Source organism: Eschrichtius robustus, chromosome 6, assembly GCF_028021215.1.
Source record: "Eschrichtius robustus isolate mEscRob2 chromosome 6, mEscRob2.pri, whole genome shotgun sequence".
Taxonomy (NCBI): Eukaryota; Metazoa; Chordata; class Mammalia; order Artiodactyla; family Eschrichtiidae; genus Eschrichtius; species Eschrichtius robustus.
In genome coordinates this window covers 127,710,803-127,724,458 of record NC_090829.1, presented here as the reverse complement: position 1 = coordinate 127,724,458, position 13,656 = coordinate 127,710,803, and positions in this window count along the sequence as shown.

Genomic DNA, 13,656 nt, shown 5'->3' with positions numbered 1-13,656 from the left:
TGTCATTTAAAGCTTGTGTTTCCTTATTAATTTTCTGTTTGGATGATCTGTCCATTGGTGTAAGTGAGGTGTTAAAGTCCCCCACTACTATTGTGTTACTGTCGATTTCCTCTTTTATAGCCATTAGCAGTTGCCTTATGTATTGAGGTGCTCGTATGTTGGGTGCACATATGTTTATAATTGTTATATCTTCTTCTTGGATTGATCCCTTGATCATTATGTAGTGTCCTTCCTTGTCTCTTGTAACATTCTTTATTTTAAAGTCTATTTTATCGGATATGAATATTGCTACTCCAGCTTTCTTTTGATTTCCATTTGCATGGAATATCTTTTTCCATCCCCCACTTTCAGTCTGTATGTGTCCCTAGGTCCGAAGTGGGTCTCTTGTAGACAGCATATGTATGGGTCTTGTTTTTGTATCCATTCAGCAAGCCTGTGTCTTTTGGTTGGAGCGTTTAATCCATTCACGTTTAAGGTAATTATCGATATGTATGTTCCTATGACCATTTTCTTAATTGTTTTGGGTTTGTTTTTGTAGGTCCTTTTCTTCTCTTGTGTTTCCCACTTAGAGAAGTTCCTTTAGCATTTGTTGTAGAGCTGGTTTGGTGATGCTGAATTCTCTTAGCTGTTGCTTGTCTGTAAAGCTTTTGATTTCTCCATCGAATCTGAATGAGATCCTTGCCAGGTAGAGTAATCTTGGTTGTAGGTTCTTCCCTTTCATCACTTTAAATATGTCATGCCACTCCCTTCTGGCTTGTAGAGTTTCTGCTGAGAAAAGAGCTGTTAACCTTATGGGAGTTCCCTTATATGTTATTTGTCATTTTTCCCTTGCTGCTTTCAATAATTTTTCTTTGTCTTTAATTTTTGCCAGTTTGATTACTATGTGTCTCAGCGTGTTTCTCCTTGGGTTTATCCTGTATGGGACTCTCTGTGCTTCCTGGACTTGGGTGGCTATTTCCTTTCCCATGTTAGGGAAGTTTTCGATTATAATCTCTTCAGATATTTTCTCGGGTCCTTTCTCTCTCTCTTCTCCTTCTGGGACACTTATAATGTGAATATTGTTACGTTTAAAGTTGTCCCAGTGGTCTCTTAGGCTGTCCTCATTTCTTTTCATTCTTTTTTCTTTATTCTGTTCCACAGCAGTGAATTCCACCATTCTATCTTCCAGGTCACTTATCCGTACTTCTGCCTCAGTTATTCTGCTATTCATTCCTTCTAGTGTATTTTTCATTTCAGTTATTGTGTTGTTCATCTCTGTTTGTTTGCTCTGTAATTCTTCTAGATCTTTGTTAAACATTTCTTGCATCTTTTTGATATTTGCCTCCATTCTTTTTTTGAGGTCCTGGATCATCTTCACTATCATTATTCTGAATTCTTTTTCTGGAAGGTTTTCCTATCTCCACTTCATTTAGTTGTTTTTCTGGGGTTTTATCTTGTTCCTTCGTGTGGTACATAGCCCTCTGCCTTTTCATCTTGTCTATCTTTCTGTGAGTGTGGTTTTTGTTCCACAGGCTGCAGGATTGTAGTTCTTCTTGCTTCTGCTCTCTGCCCTCTGGTCGATACTGATACTTCTATATGAGATTTCTTTAGGTTAGTGGTAAATATTTTTCCATTCCTTTTAACTTTTCATATCATTATGTTTTAGGTTTTCTCTTTTTTTTTTTTTCAAAATGGCTATTACCATTTTTTTAAAAAAATAAATAAAGTTATTTATTTATTTATTTTTGGCTGTGTTGGGTCTTCGTTTCTGTGTGAGGGCTTTCTCCAGTTGCGGCGAGCGGGGGCCACTCTTCATCGTGGTGCGCGGGCCTCTCACTGTTGTGGCCTCTGTTGTTGCGGAGCACAGGCTCCAGATGCACAGGCTCAGTAGTTGTGGCGCACGGGCCCAGTTGCTCCGCAGCATGTGGGATCCTCCCAGACGAGGGCTCGAGCCCATGTCCCCTGCATTGGCAGACGGATTCTCAACCACTGCACCACCAGGGAAGCCCTAGGTTTTCTCTTTAAAAAAGAACATAGGAATCTTTTTTTTGTTTGTTTTTCTGCCTTAAATCTATTCTCCTACAATGATTGTGGATTTGACAATTTATATTTGCTTATTTTAATTTGAGACTATTTTGTTAGCATTATGTATTCTGGTTTGGAATTTTTATAACATGGTGGCAAATTGTTTCTTTTTTTATCAGTAAATAAGCATCCTCTGTATCCCTAATAATGCTTTTCCCCCTTAATCTGGTTTCCTCAATCTATTTTTTCTTTAATCTGGTTCTGTTTTTACATTAGATTTTTGTTAGTATTTATAAGGTATACGTTTTTCTTTCCCTTTTCAACTTTTTAAATGTCGTTATGTTTTAAGTCTTTCTTTTATAAACAGCATAAAACTGTTACTTTCTTTTAAAATCCAGTTTTGGAATTACTATCTTTTAAGAAATAGGTTTTCATTCATATACCCCTTCCTGTGATTACCATTTCTTTGTTCTTTACTCTCCTTTCTTGCCATATACTGGATTGATCCAATTTTCCTAATTTTCTTTTTTCCTTTCTGTTTTAGAAGTTACATACATTGTTTCTATTCTTTCAGTATATAGTATTCTGTTTGTACTGAATATTGTATTTGTGTTAAATAAAGGTGTACCATTATTTAGTTAGAACCCTGTTGATGGTTGATTTAAAATTTTTGCTATTAAAATAATGCTTCGTTTGGTAACCTTGTACATATGATGCTCCACGTCTGCTAGTAGTTCTATAAAATAAATTCTTTTTTTTTTTTTTTTTAAAGAGAAACTTCCAGTGTTGGAAGAGTTTTTTCTGTTTGTTTGTTTTTTTAAAAAAATTTTATTTATTTATTATTTATGCCGTGTTGGGTCTTTGTTTCTGTGCGAGGGCTTTCTCTAGTTGTGGCAAGCGGGGGCCACTCTTCATCGCGGTGCGCGGGCCTCTCACTATCGCGGCCTCTCTTGTTGCGGAGCACGGGCTCCAGACGCGCAGTCTCAGTAATTGTGGCTCACGGGCCCAGCTGCTCCGTGGCATGTGGGATCTTCCCAGACCAGGGCTCGAACCCGTATCCCCTGCATTGGCAGGCAGATTCTCAACCACTGCACCACCAGGGAAGCCCTATAATATAAATTCTTGTAGGTGATCCTATAGGTCAAAGAGTATGTGTATTTTCAGTTTTGAAAAATATAGATAACATCCTTTTGAAGATAAATTTCTTCAATTAGATTTTAGATTTCATACATGGTTAAATATATTGAAAGAAAGGGAAAATATTTATAGTTTTGGGGGTGGCTACGACTGCAGTGTTATTTCTCAGGGATCTCAAAGTTGCATGTTATTATACCAAGCCTGCCTGGAGAAGAGAAATTTTCATATATATTTTTTTAATGATGGAATTTCTTAAAATGAATATGGAGACTGCCTTCTTGAGCTGCAGAATTTAGGAAAAGCCAAATTGATGTTTGAGCTGTCTGTAATGAGTCCATACAAGTCAACCTGAAAAACAATCCCTCAGGTCTGGACATACACATATGCCAGGTACAGATAGTCTCCGGCATCAGAACAAGCTGTATTTCCAAAGTCAGTGGAGACTTGGATACATTTTCCCATTCCACTTAAGCAACTGTGAGCAAGGCCCTGAGCTGAGTGGAATACAGAAAAGTTTAAAATGATATTTCTTCCCTACAGGAGCTCATGATCTAGAAGAGAGGACAACGTGTACGCAAATAATGGACGCGGGGCACAGTGCGAAGCACTTTTATGAGATACAAACTGTACTTTGGGATAACAGAGGAGAAGGATCACTTTTGGGTGCAACCCTTTTCAGGGCTCTTTTCCTATGTGCTCAGCATGGGCAAAGGGGTCAGAAATTGCTGAGCTGTCAGCATTTGGGAAAGGGTAGGATTTTCCTAAGCGGAGACTGGGTATAAAGGTTGGTGAGGCCTTGACAGCCCAGGGGTGAGAGGGTGAGATAGGATGGCAGCGACATTTCATGCTTGTTTCTTTAGTCAATCCACTCCTTTGTCAGGAACTGCGCCCAATTCCTTCTACTTGACCCTCCCTAACTACTGTTCTAAGTAGCAGCTGATCTGTTAGGCCTAAATAGTAAGAGGTCATTGATTGGTTATAGCTGGTTTCAGTGGGCAACTTTCAAGCCAGTTGGATTTTATTGAGATGGTTAGGATGATTTTGGCAGGGAATGATAATGGGACCTGAAATTTATTGCTGCTTATCCCCCAAAGAGATCAACGATAAGGGCATCTCATCACTCAGCCCACATTGCAGCACCTCTCATTACACAGAGTGAATGGTGTGTAAACAGACATTACACCTGTATGTTGCAGGATTTCTGCTGAGCATCTTTCCTAGCTGCCACACCAACAGCAGCACGGGGTATAAACTACTGTTTCTCAGACTCAGTTTATGAACCACTTGCATCTGGATCACCTGGTTAGCTTGGTAAAAAGGTAGTTTCCTCACCTTCATTACAGAATAAGAACCTTGGGGAGTGGGAGCCTGGGAACCTGCACCTTGACAAGTTTCCAAGGTGAGAGTCACTGCCCTAGCTCTTCAGTTATATGTAGAACTTTCCAGTCATTTGTTTGCTATAATGAACCTTTATTTACCCAAAATCACCTCTTTGAGCCTATCAGTATAAAGTGAAATGTTTATTGTATTTAAACTTATTTCTGTTTTTACAGTTGGACTTGGAATGATAGTGGTGTGATTAAGTCAGTAAACATTGAGTGGGATACAGAAATGCAAGATGGTGGATGGGCCCTCAGGGGTACCACTTCCTCTAGGGCAATCATTCACACCCCAAAACAAATTAGGATACAGTGTGTTAAGTGCTAGTGATCTGGGAAACCCCTGAGCTTTGCAAAGAAGGGTGGAAGAGTGATCCAAGATAGAGAAGACATCTTTGGGATGATAGTTGAGAAATCCACCTAAAAAAATCATTACTTAAGTGGTTAGGAATATGTATGTGTTAGCCAGCTGAAGACTAATACTGGAACACTTAGATTAGTTAAAATACAGTAGTAATAACCACCACAACAACAAACCTTTTATGTGTATATTATTTCTCTATACTCATTGCATATAAGAGAATTTGAAATATAAAGTGGAAAGCTTATGTGCAAGTTTCATCAGTTGGTTTCACCGTTTTCTGGTCATTATAAGTGGAGAACCACATAATGGGTCAGCTTTTTGGAGTGCTGCCCATTTATGGGCTCTATTTTCTTCAAGCTTTTTTCCTCTTCAGGTTTCCCCACCTTCTTTGAACAAAGCCTGGCTCATCTCTATTTTTGGGGAAATTCTAATACTCCATGTTTTCTATACATTTTTTAATCCCCTGACTTCATTTTTTTCCTTCTTATTCCTCTATTTCTTTTCCCTTTATTTTAGTTTTTAAAAAATATTTATTTATTTATTTGGCTGCGCCGCGTCTTAGTTGTGGCATGTGGGATCTTCATTGCCGTGTGCGGAATCCTCGTTGCAGCACGTGAGATCTTTTCTCAGTTACAGCATGCGGGCTCTCAGTTGCAGCATGGGGGTTCTTTGTTGTGGCATGTGGGATCTAGTTCCCTGACTAGGAATCGAACCCGGGCCCCCTGCATTGGGAGCGTGGAGTCTTAACCACTGGACCACCAGGGAAGTTCCTTCCCTTTATTTTTAAGCTACTGGGTCTATCTGGCTGCTGACAGTGGATAGGAAAGGACTGGTCTCTAATTTAGCAAGTTTCTGGGGAAGTGGGTCAGATCCTAGAAAACCATCTTGACATTCTTCAATTTTTTTTTGTTTTTTTAAGAAATCAGGTCCTGCATAATGTAGTGCTTCATTCAATTCAGTTATTCTGTGTACAAAATTGGGTTCCTTTTCCCTACACCATCTACCACAGAGCTGACTTTCTCTTCAGCCATCCTTAGGTGTCACTTCAAAACACACACACACACACACACACACACACTCTTTCTTGTCACTTACCCCTTCCTTCAACCCAAACACACACCCAGTCTTACTCGTGCTCCAGGAATTTTTGAAATGACTGAATATATTGGTCAGAAGGACTCCGTCTAAGACCATGAGATCAGGAACTAGAAGCCTGAGAGGATGGGGCTGAGAGAAAACCCAGTGGCCCTGGCAGTATCTAGGTTCTCTTGGTTGCCATCATAGGCTTACGGTTAGACTGAAGTTACTGGGGAGATCTGCTGTGGTAGATCACTTGATTTAAAGACTGAAATTTAACAGTTTTAAAGCTAGTGTTTATTTAACACTTAACGCACAGTGGACATGGTGCTCTTTACGAACACTTGCATTTAGGCCTGTCATCCTTATGAAATATATTCATCATTTTACTGATGAGGAGACTGAGGCTTACAGAGATTAAGTAACTCCCTTTAGCTTCATGTAGGGTAGTTTAGTGCTCTTCAAAGGAAGCATTTCACAGCACAGTTTTTCTTAATCTGCCTTTTTGTTGGTCATAGCTTTTCATTATCACAGCAGGAAGGTAATACGAGCTTAGTGTATTCCAGACCCAACACTATGGGACTTGGTGGCTGTAGGTAGCAAGCATTGAAGAGTTGGGACTCAAAACAAGGACTCTTCTTGTAGACAAGCAGTGCAGATGAGACGCACAGTCCGAAGAAATACCCTTCAACGTGACATACCTACATGGGGGCTCCATGGAGCCAAATGTTCACTCCGGGTTGAGGAGAAATTTACCTTGGTAACACATAACTTGAACAGAAATGGGGGACAGGCCAAGGGGATGCCCTCAGATGAGAATACTGTGTCCTAGGAGTCAGGAATGTTCCCCTTAGTATTCGCATAATTTTTTCCCATTTTTTTTTTTTTTTATGTGTGTGTGTGTGTGTGTGTGTGTGTAAATAACTTCTGAAATTACAGTTTGTACTTTGCAAAAGAAAAAAAGCCGTAACAAAAAAATTATTTTAAGTCAACTAAAGACTCAAGAGATTTATTTGGTTACAGGGCATAACCCCTTTGACAAAACGTTAAGAAGAGTTGCTAATACAAATACACATTAAATATGCTAACAGTTACAACTAGCTACATATTGGTAAGTGATATAGTTCTATAATTATCGAGAAAGGTTGCATAGGAATCCAAACCTGAAAAATTCTGTAAACCAAATCATTAGCTTTTCTCTAACAAAGTAGGGGGACTAGTTCTTGGATTAATTTTACTATAACATTAATGTAGCACTTTATATTTTACAAACTAGTTCTCTGTCTCATGTAAGTCTCACACCAACATCGTAAAGTATTAGCCCAGTTCTGTGGAAGGAGAAACAGGCTGAGAGGAAAAGTGGATTCTCTGACCTCACGGTGTTATTATGTGGCTAGATTTGGGACTTAATTTCAAATATTAAACTTTTGATTAAATCTTTGTATCTTGTAGGGAAAAGACAGGGGTTAGCTCTCAGATGTCAATCACCATACTAATTTTTAAAAATATAAAAGATAAATTATTGATAATTGTCATAGCCTTTCAATTCCCCCTTAAGATTCAAATAAAAGTATATCCATCTTACACGAAAGTTGTCTAAATAGAATTGTTACATGGGGGAAAATACCAATTTCTAAATCTTTTTATACACGTTTCTGGACAATCCATGATGTAACTAGTGGATAGTGGTAGTCCTTTTAATTTTCAACTACAAGGATATTCTAGAAGCTTGTTTCAGAATGTGTTTAGTCCATATTTTTTCCAGTTGAATTATTGAAAGTGTTTATGAACAGTTACAAGGGACAAACCATAACTTCGAATTAAAAATGACACGAATATATTTTCCATTAAAGATAAAAACAAGGATGTGGGCTTGAGGATTAAAGTAAAAATGTTGGCATTCAGGATACAGCTGATAAGTCTTTTAAATGACCTTACTCTTAACACTTAATTTAAGGTGGAACATCCCAGTGACCATATTATGATTAACAAAAAATAATAAAGCCTGAAGTCTGAGTTTATCCAACGGGGTGACGCACGCTTCTTCGCCATCCTCCCACGACGGCCGTTTGTCCCACGTGAATGCTAGTAACAGGCACCATACCCTGCTAATGCTAACATGTAGGAGTCAGTCAGAGGTAAAAACCCCTATCACGATTAGCATTAACAGCATACAGCCTCCAGCAAGCCTCCAGCCCTCAGAGGATGAGGCATAAAGAATTTAAACCACAGATTTCCCCTTCCTGGTCTGTGCCACCTGCAATAGAAACAGAAATTGTTGTGTACGCACATGCAGTTATAAAGTTGGAGTCACAGACTATAAATCTGAAAGCAAAGACAGTCTCTTTTTTCTTTAAGGGAGAGAGTTCATTAAATCCTAGTTAGTCATTTGTTCAGGGTAGAGAAAATGGCAGTTAAAGGATGATATTTTTACCTTTAAGTGTATTGGAAGCCTATTTTAAAATTTATGTTTTCAATTCTAATATAGTTCTGAATTATTTACACATACGGGTCATCTTTAAAACAAAAATGAAACCATTCTTCAAAGTCCCCAAATGCTAAAATGCAAAGGCGAGGCCTTGCGTTCTGACATAGTACTATCTTTTCTGATTTATATCTCACCTGAGAAGTAGGTAATTGAGGTAAAAGGCCAAAATATTAAAAATGGTACTTAATGATTTATGAAGATTAAAACAGAATTAACTTATTTTACAGAGGAGTTTGGGCTAGATTTTCATTCTGTAATAAATAGTTGTGGTTTTACCTTTATTTATTTATTTTTCAGGAGATATGATACAGGCAGTGGAGGTCTTGCCTACAAATGAATCCATCATAAAATGGCCCCATCTTCTATTTAGAGATTCCTTAGGGGGAAGCACTACCCAGTGGCTTTGGTTTTGATCTGCGTAAAGGAAGTATGACTTACAGAGTGCTGTGTTTCAAACTACTTGCCTTCGGCAGAGTGGATTGAAAAAAGAAAAAGATGAATTTGCTACTTCCTGTTAGAGTCTGATTTTACTCTCTCAGGTAAAGTGACATTTCTCCCACAAGCTTCTGGTTTCGGTGTTACTATAGCAGAACCTAGAAGTTAGAGTATCATTCAAGTATGTGGTTGCCTTTAGCACAAGAGGGGAATCACCTTCTCTTTTATTTAATCATGAAGCCAGCTCGATGTGAAATTGTGATTAAGTTCAAAAGGAGTGTATAAAGTTAAAAATTCCCCAGTGAATATATTTTGACAGGGCAGAATATCGTGGTTTGGAAATTTCCAGACCAAGGAAATTTGTCATTCTTACTGATAGTACTTTTTTTCTTTAACTTTGCTGTTTTCTGAGATGAATTAGTTTAATGATGAAGAGCTTTGAATTAAATAATGGATTCTAGTTTACTTATACAGATTTTCAGTCAATAAAGCTTATAAAAATAAGGACTTTTTTTCCCCTTCCACAGAGCCTTGGACTCAGTAAATGCTCAATAAATGTATATTAATATCCTAATGTTAGTTCCTCCAGCCAATATCATTCAACCTTCTTTTAAAGAGCTGTGTCTAATTCGTATTTAAGGTGAATTGCTTGCGTACTGTTCTTCCCATAAATTTTACTCCTGTTCTTTAAAGGTGATATCTGAGCACAGGTATTAAAGGAAATGCATTTAGTATAATAATCAGATTTTTTTCTCTCTTTCATCTTTTTTCACAATTGCCCGATTAGAGTGCTCAGAAAAGTGACAATGGTTTTCACAATACTATATTAAAAATTCTAACAGCTTTTTTTTATTGGTTCAAACACTAAAGGTATGCTGAAATAAAAGCACCACACAGGGCCCCTTTTGTTCATAGTGCTCAGACAGAAACTGTGGTACTGTGTTATCTAGGCAGACCCCTCAGACATGATGAATTCCTAAAACTGCACAGAATGAGCAGTTTGTCTAAATATACTACACGATCTTAAATCTCATTTAAAACATAATAAGAGATGAAAAGCATTAATCCCAATAAACAGAATAAAGGAGAAATTATCCCAGAATAGTATTTTTAAAAGTATAGTCAGTAGACTCTTAGATATTAGAACGACCAGAAGGTCATTCAGCCAGCAGTGAAGCTGTGCTCGCTTTCACTGTTTTTGCCTGGGTTTGCAAGGAGGACCCAAGCTAACCAAAACCAGAACTGCTCTGTGAGTCTGAGTGGAAATTAGTGATCACAGACAACAAAGGCTAGTCTATTAGTCAAGGCATTGGGCACAGGATGATGTCATGAGGTAATAAGAAAAGAAGTGGCTTATTCTGGAGTCAGTACAGCCGCCCAGCTGGTAGGGCGGCAGAAGAATTGTGTATAATTATAGGCCCAGCAATCAACAGCTACAGCTGCTAACCATTTGATAAGACTGTAACAAACACAATGTGTAATGTATAGCAATACAGAGAAATTCATATGGATTATACAATATAAATTAGAGTGAGGGTCTTGACTAGGGCAGTTCTAAAGACATACTTTAAACCCTGTGACCCACACTACTTTTAGGCCCACAGCAGGAAATGTCCATTGTGAATATAAACTTGACTATAGCACAATTCTTTTCAGTAGCTGAAGATAGGTTCCAAGTTCAATGTAGTACTTGACAGAATTTATTACTCAGTAATTGAGGGTCAGAACCATTCCTTCTTATCTTCAATAAACATCTACCAAAATGAAGCTCTAGATATACTAGATAAATGACAACAATAGATATTTTTCATTATATGGCAGATCGATTCTCCCTCTGGTAGTTAGCACTAAACTGAAGGCAGCAGTCTGGGGAAAGTTTCTTTAAATTATGCTTTTCTGAAGGATAATTTTTGTAGGGGGGGGTCATATTATTTCAATATATCCTTTTCTTCTTACCTTATTGATTTGCCAGGAAAGATGTCAGTAGCTGTACATTCAGAGTAGAATATGTCTTAAGTTTGTCACTAAAGATCTCTTCATATATGAATCATAAGTTAGATCTTTCCACAATTTTATAGACCTATATATTTTCTTATTTTGCTGCTATTCTCAGCACCAACCACTTCATATTTGCATACCAAAAGAACTGCATTCTGGGAGCTATTGTTATTATACATCCTAGCTGACTCAAAGATCCATGCTCTTTTCTCCATACTCACTGCCCCTGCCTTCTTATCCTGAAGCCTTTGACTTCAGATTACTCCACTGTTAGCAGGGCATACCTGTGACTTGTCCTCCCTCTCCAGCCCATCTCCCATCACACCCCCCACCCAGGCCTTCTGCACCAAGTCATTCCAGTGCCTGATCTCTCAGGAGTCTTACTTTCACCTTTGCATACGGTGTCTCTGCTGCCTGGGGTGCCTCTCTCTCCTTTTTCCCCTAGCCAATAACTTCTCATTCTGGAAAACATCACCTTCTCGGAGAAGGTCTTCTGATCTCTCAAAACAAGAAAAGAACACTTCTTCAGTGCTCCGATAATACTCTGCACCTCTGTCATAGAATATATCACACCATGATTAAATTACCTGTTTATCAGTCTCTCTTACTACACTGAGACAATCTAATGTCTTATTCATTTTCTTATTCCTATGTTTAACAGAGGTCCTGGAATATAGTAGGCACTCAGTAATGCTTGTTGAATGAATGAATGAATACCAAGCATTTGCAGTATCTTCTTTCATGGGTCCTGCATAACTCTTGTCACTCAGTTTGAAAGATTACCCCTTTCCTATTATAGAAAGCCTCAAGAATTTTAGTGTAATATCCTCTTCTAATAAACCCAAACACAAAAACCAACAATAACAACAACAAAAAGCAGAAATCTGAATTGTTGATGTAACAGATATGAAGAGTCTGTCAATATAACAAATGTTATAGAGACATAGATATAAAGATATAGATATAGATGGAAATAGATATGGATTCACAAGATATTTCACTTCACCAGGCTTTTATAATAGGTAATTAACATGAATTTGGAATACATAATATTTTTCCTCTTGGTAAGAAAATTTAGAATACTGTAACCTTTTTCAGAAATATCTCTTTTTTGATGGGAATTATGAATGTGGACATGTTTACAACTCTTATTAGTGTTTGAGTGTGCATATTACTTTCAGATAAACTCAAGAAAAAGGAAACAAATTCAAAGGGCTTTTGATGCATATAAAATTAAGTGAACAAAGAAAGAAAGAAAGAAAGAAAAAGAACTGCATGCTATGAAATTTTCTTTAAAAAGAAAAGAGTCACAATGATTGACTCTCATAACCAAGCCATCATGAGACAGCCCTGACTTTACTCACCATGAAAGGTATAAATACTTGGAAACTATTAATTTGTTGCTACAAAGTGAATATACACTTATTTCTACTGAAAGGCATGATCCTATATTGATGTAGCCGTCAAAATCCTAGCTCCAAAGCCATTTTAATAGGTGAAAAGTAATGTAATTATGCTTTTGAAAATTAAAATGATTAAGTTTAGATAACTTCCTTTAAATATTTCCCCATTTTTATTTAAGTTTTTTATGTACCAGTAAAAAACATAATCATTAAAATGGAATTCAATGTTGATTCCTATTTGGATCCGCTCACTGAAAGCGACTAGCATATAATTCAATAAGAAAGCAGTATCTGGCTTTCCCACCAGAACTTACTCTAATTCCCTATATTCTGGATTTGCTGTTTTGATTTAGGTCATAAAACTAAGCAGTGAAGATTAATGAAGATATGTAAAAATCAAGATCCTGAGAAAGTTTGTACTTGTCGTTGTTCATCTTTGGAAGAACAGTTTCTTGATTAACTTTTGACTAGGGTGCCTGCATACGTGATGCCCCAAGGACCTGCCCCTCTAACAATTCTACATAGTAGTGCTTCCCTTCGCTTCTACTTAGTCTGAATTTCTTACGATTAGAACCATCTCCTTTGGGTGGGAGAACCACGATGGCAGGTAATGTTTCAGGTAAAATGTCCTTGAAAGGCAAATCAGTTATTTGGAGAAGGAGGAGAAGGGTGGGGTTGAAGTCCCTCCATGGACACCTCAACTTAGACTTGTTTGTTAGGTTAGTTAGCTAGTCATCTCTGAAAACAGAGATCAAGGACTGAGGAGGGAGGACCAGGGTGGGTAAGTTTTAATGGGGATAAAGAGTGATTTGGAGGAAAGATGAGGATATACCCTCAAATCATCCGAGAGCTCATTCTTTTCATGTCCAGCCTACAAGAGCCACAAATTAAGTATTTAAAACAGTCTCACCTGAGTTTTAGTTCAGTCCTCTGTGTTTCAACCTCTACATGTTATAAAACCACATATGAATTGTTCAATTTCTCAATAATTCTTCATAAAGACCTTCAATATTTGGTGACAAAAAGAAATATTTAAGTGACTGGTTTTCTAAAGTGTGTTTAGTCGTGTGAATTTTTTTTTTTTTCGTTTTCTGTAGAATATGATTATTCTGTGTTACATCTCAGTAACTCATTTTAGAGTTAAGTCAACTTCTGTGCTGTCAGGAAATGCGGCAAAGAGTATTATGTTCCTCTTGTATTCACATGAATTCCATCATTAAAGAGGGATTGATGGTGTGACCTGCTACTGATTGAGATGGTGGGGATACCTGTATACGTATAGCTGATTCACTTCACTGTACAGCAGAAACTAACACACCATTGTAAAGCAATTATACTTCAATAAAAAAAAAAAAAACACAAAAATGCATC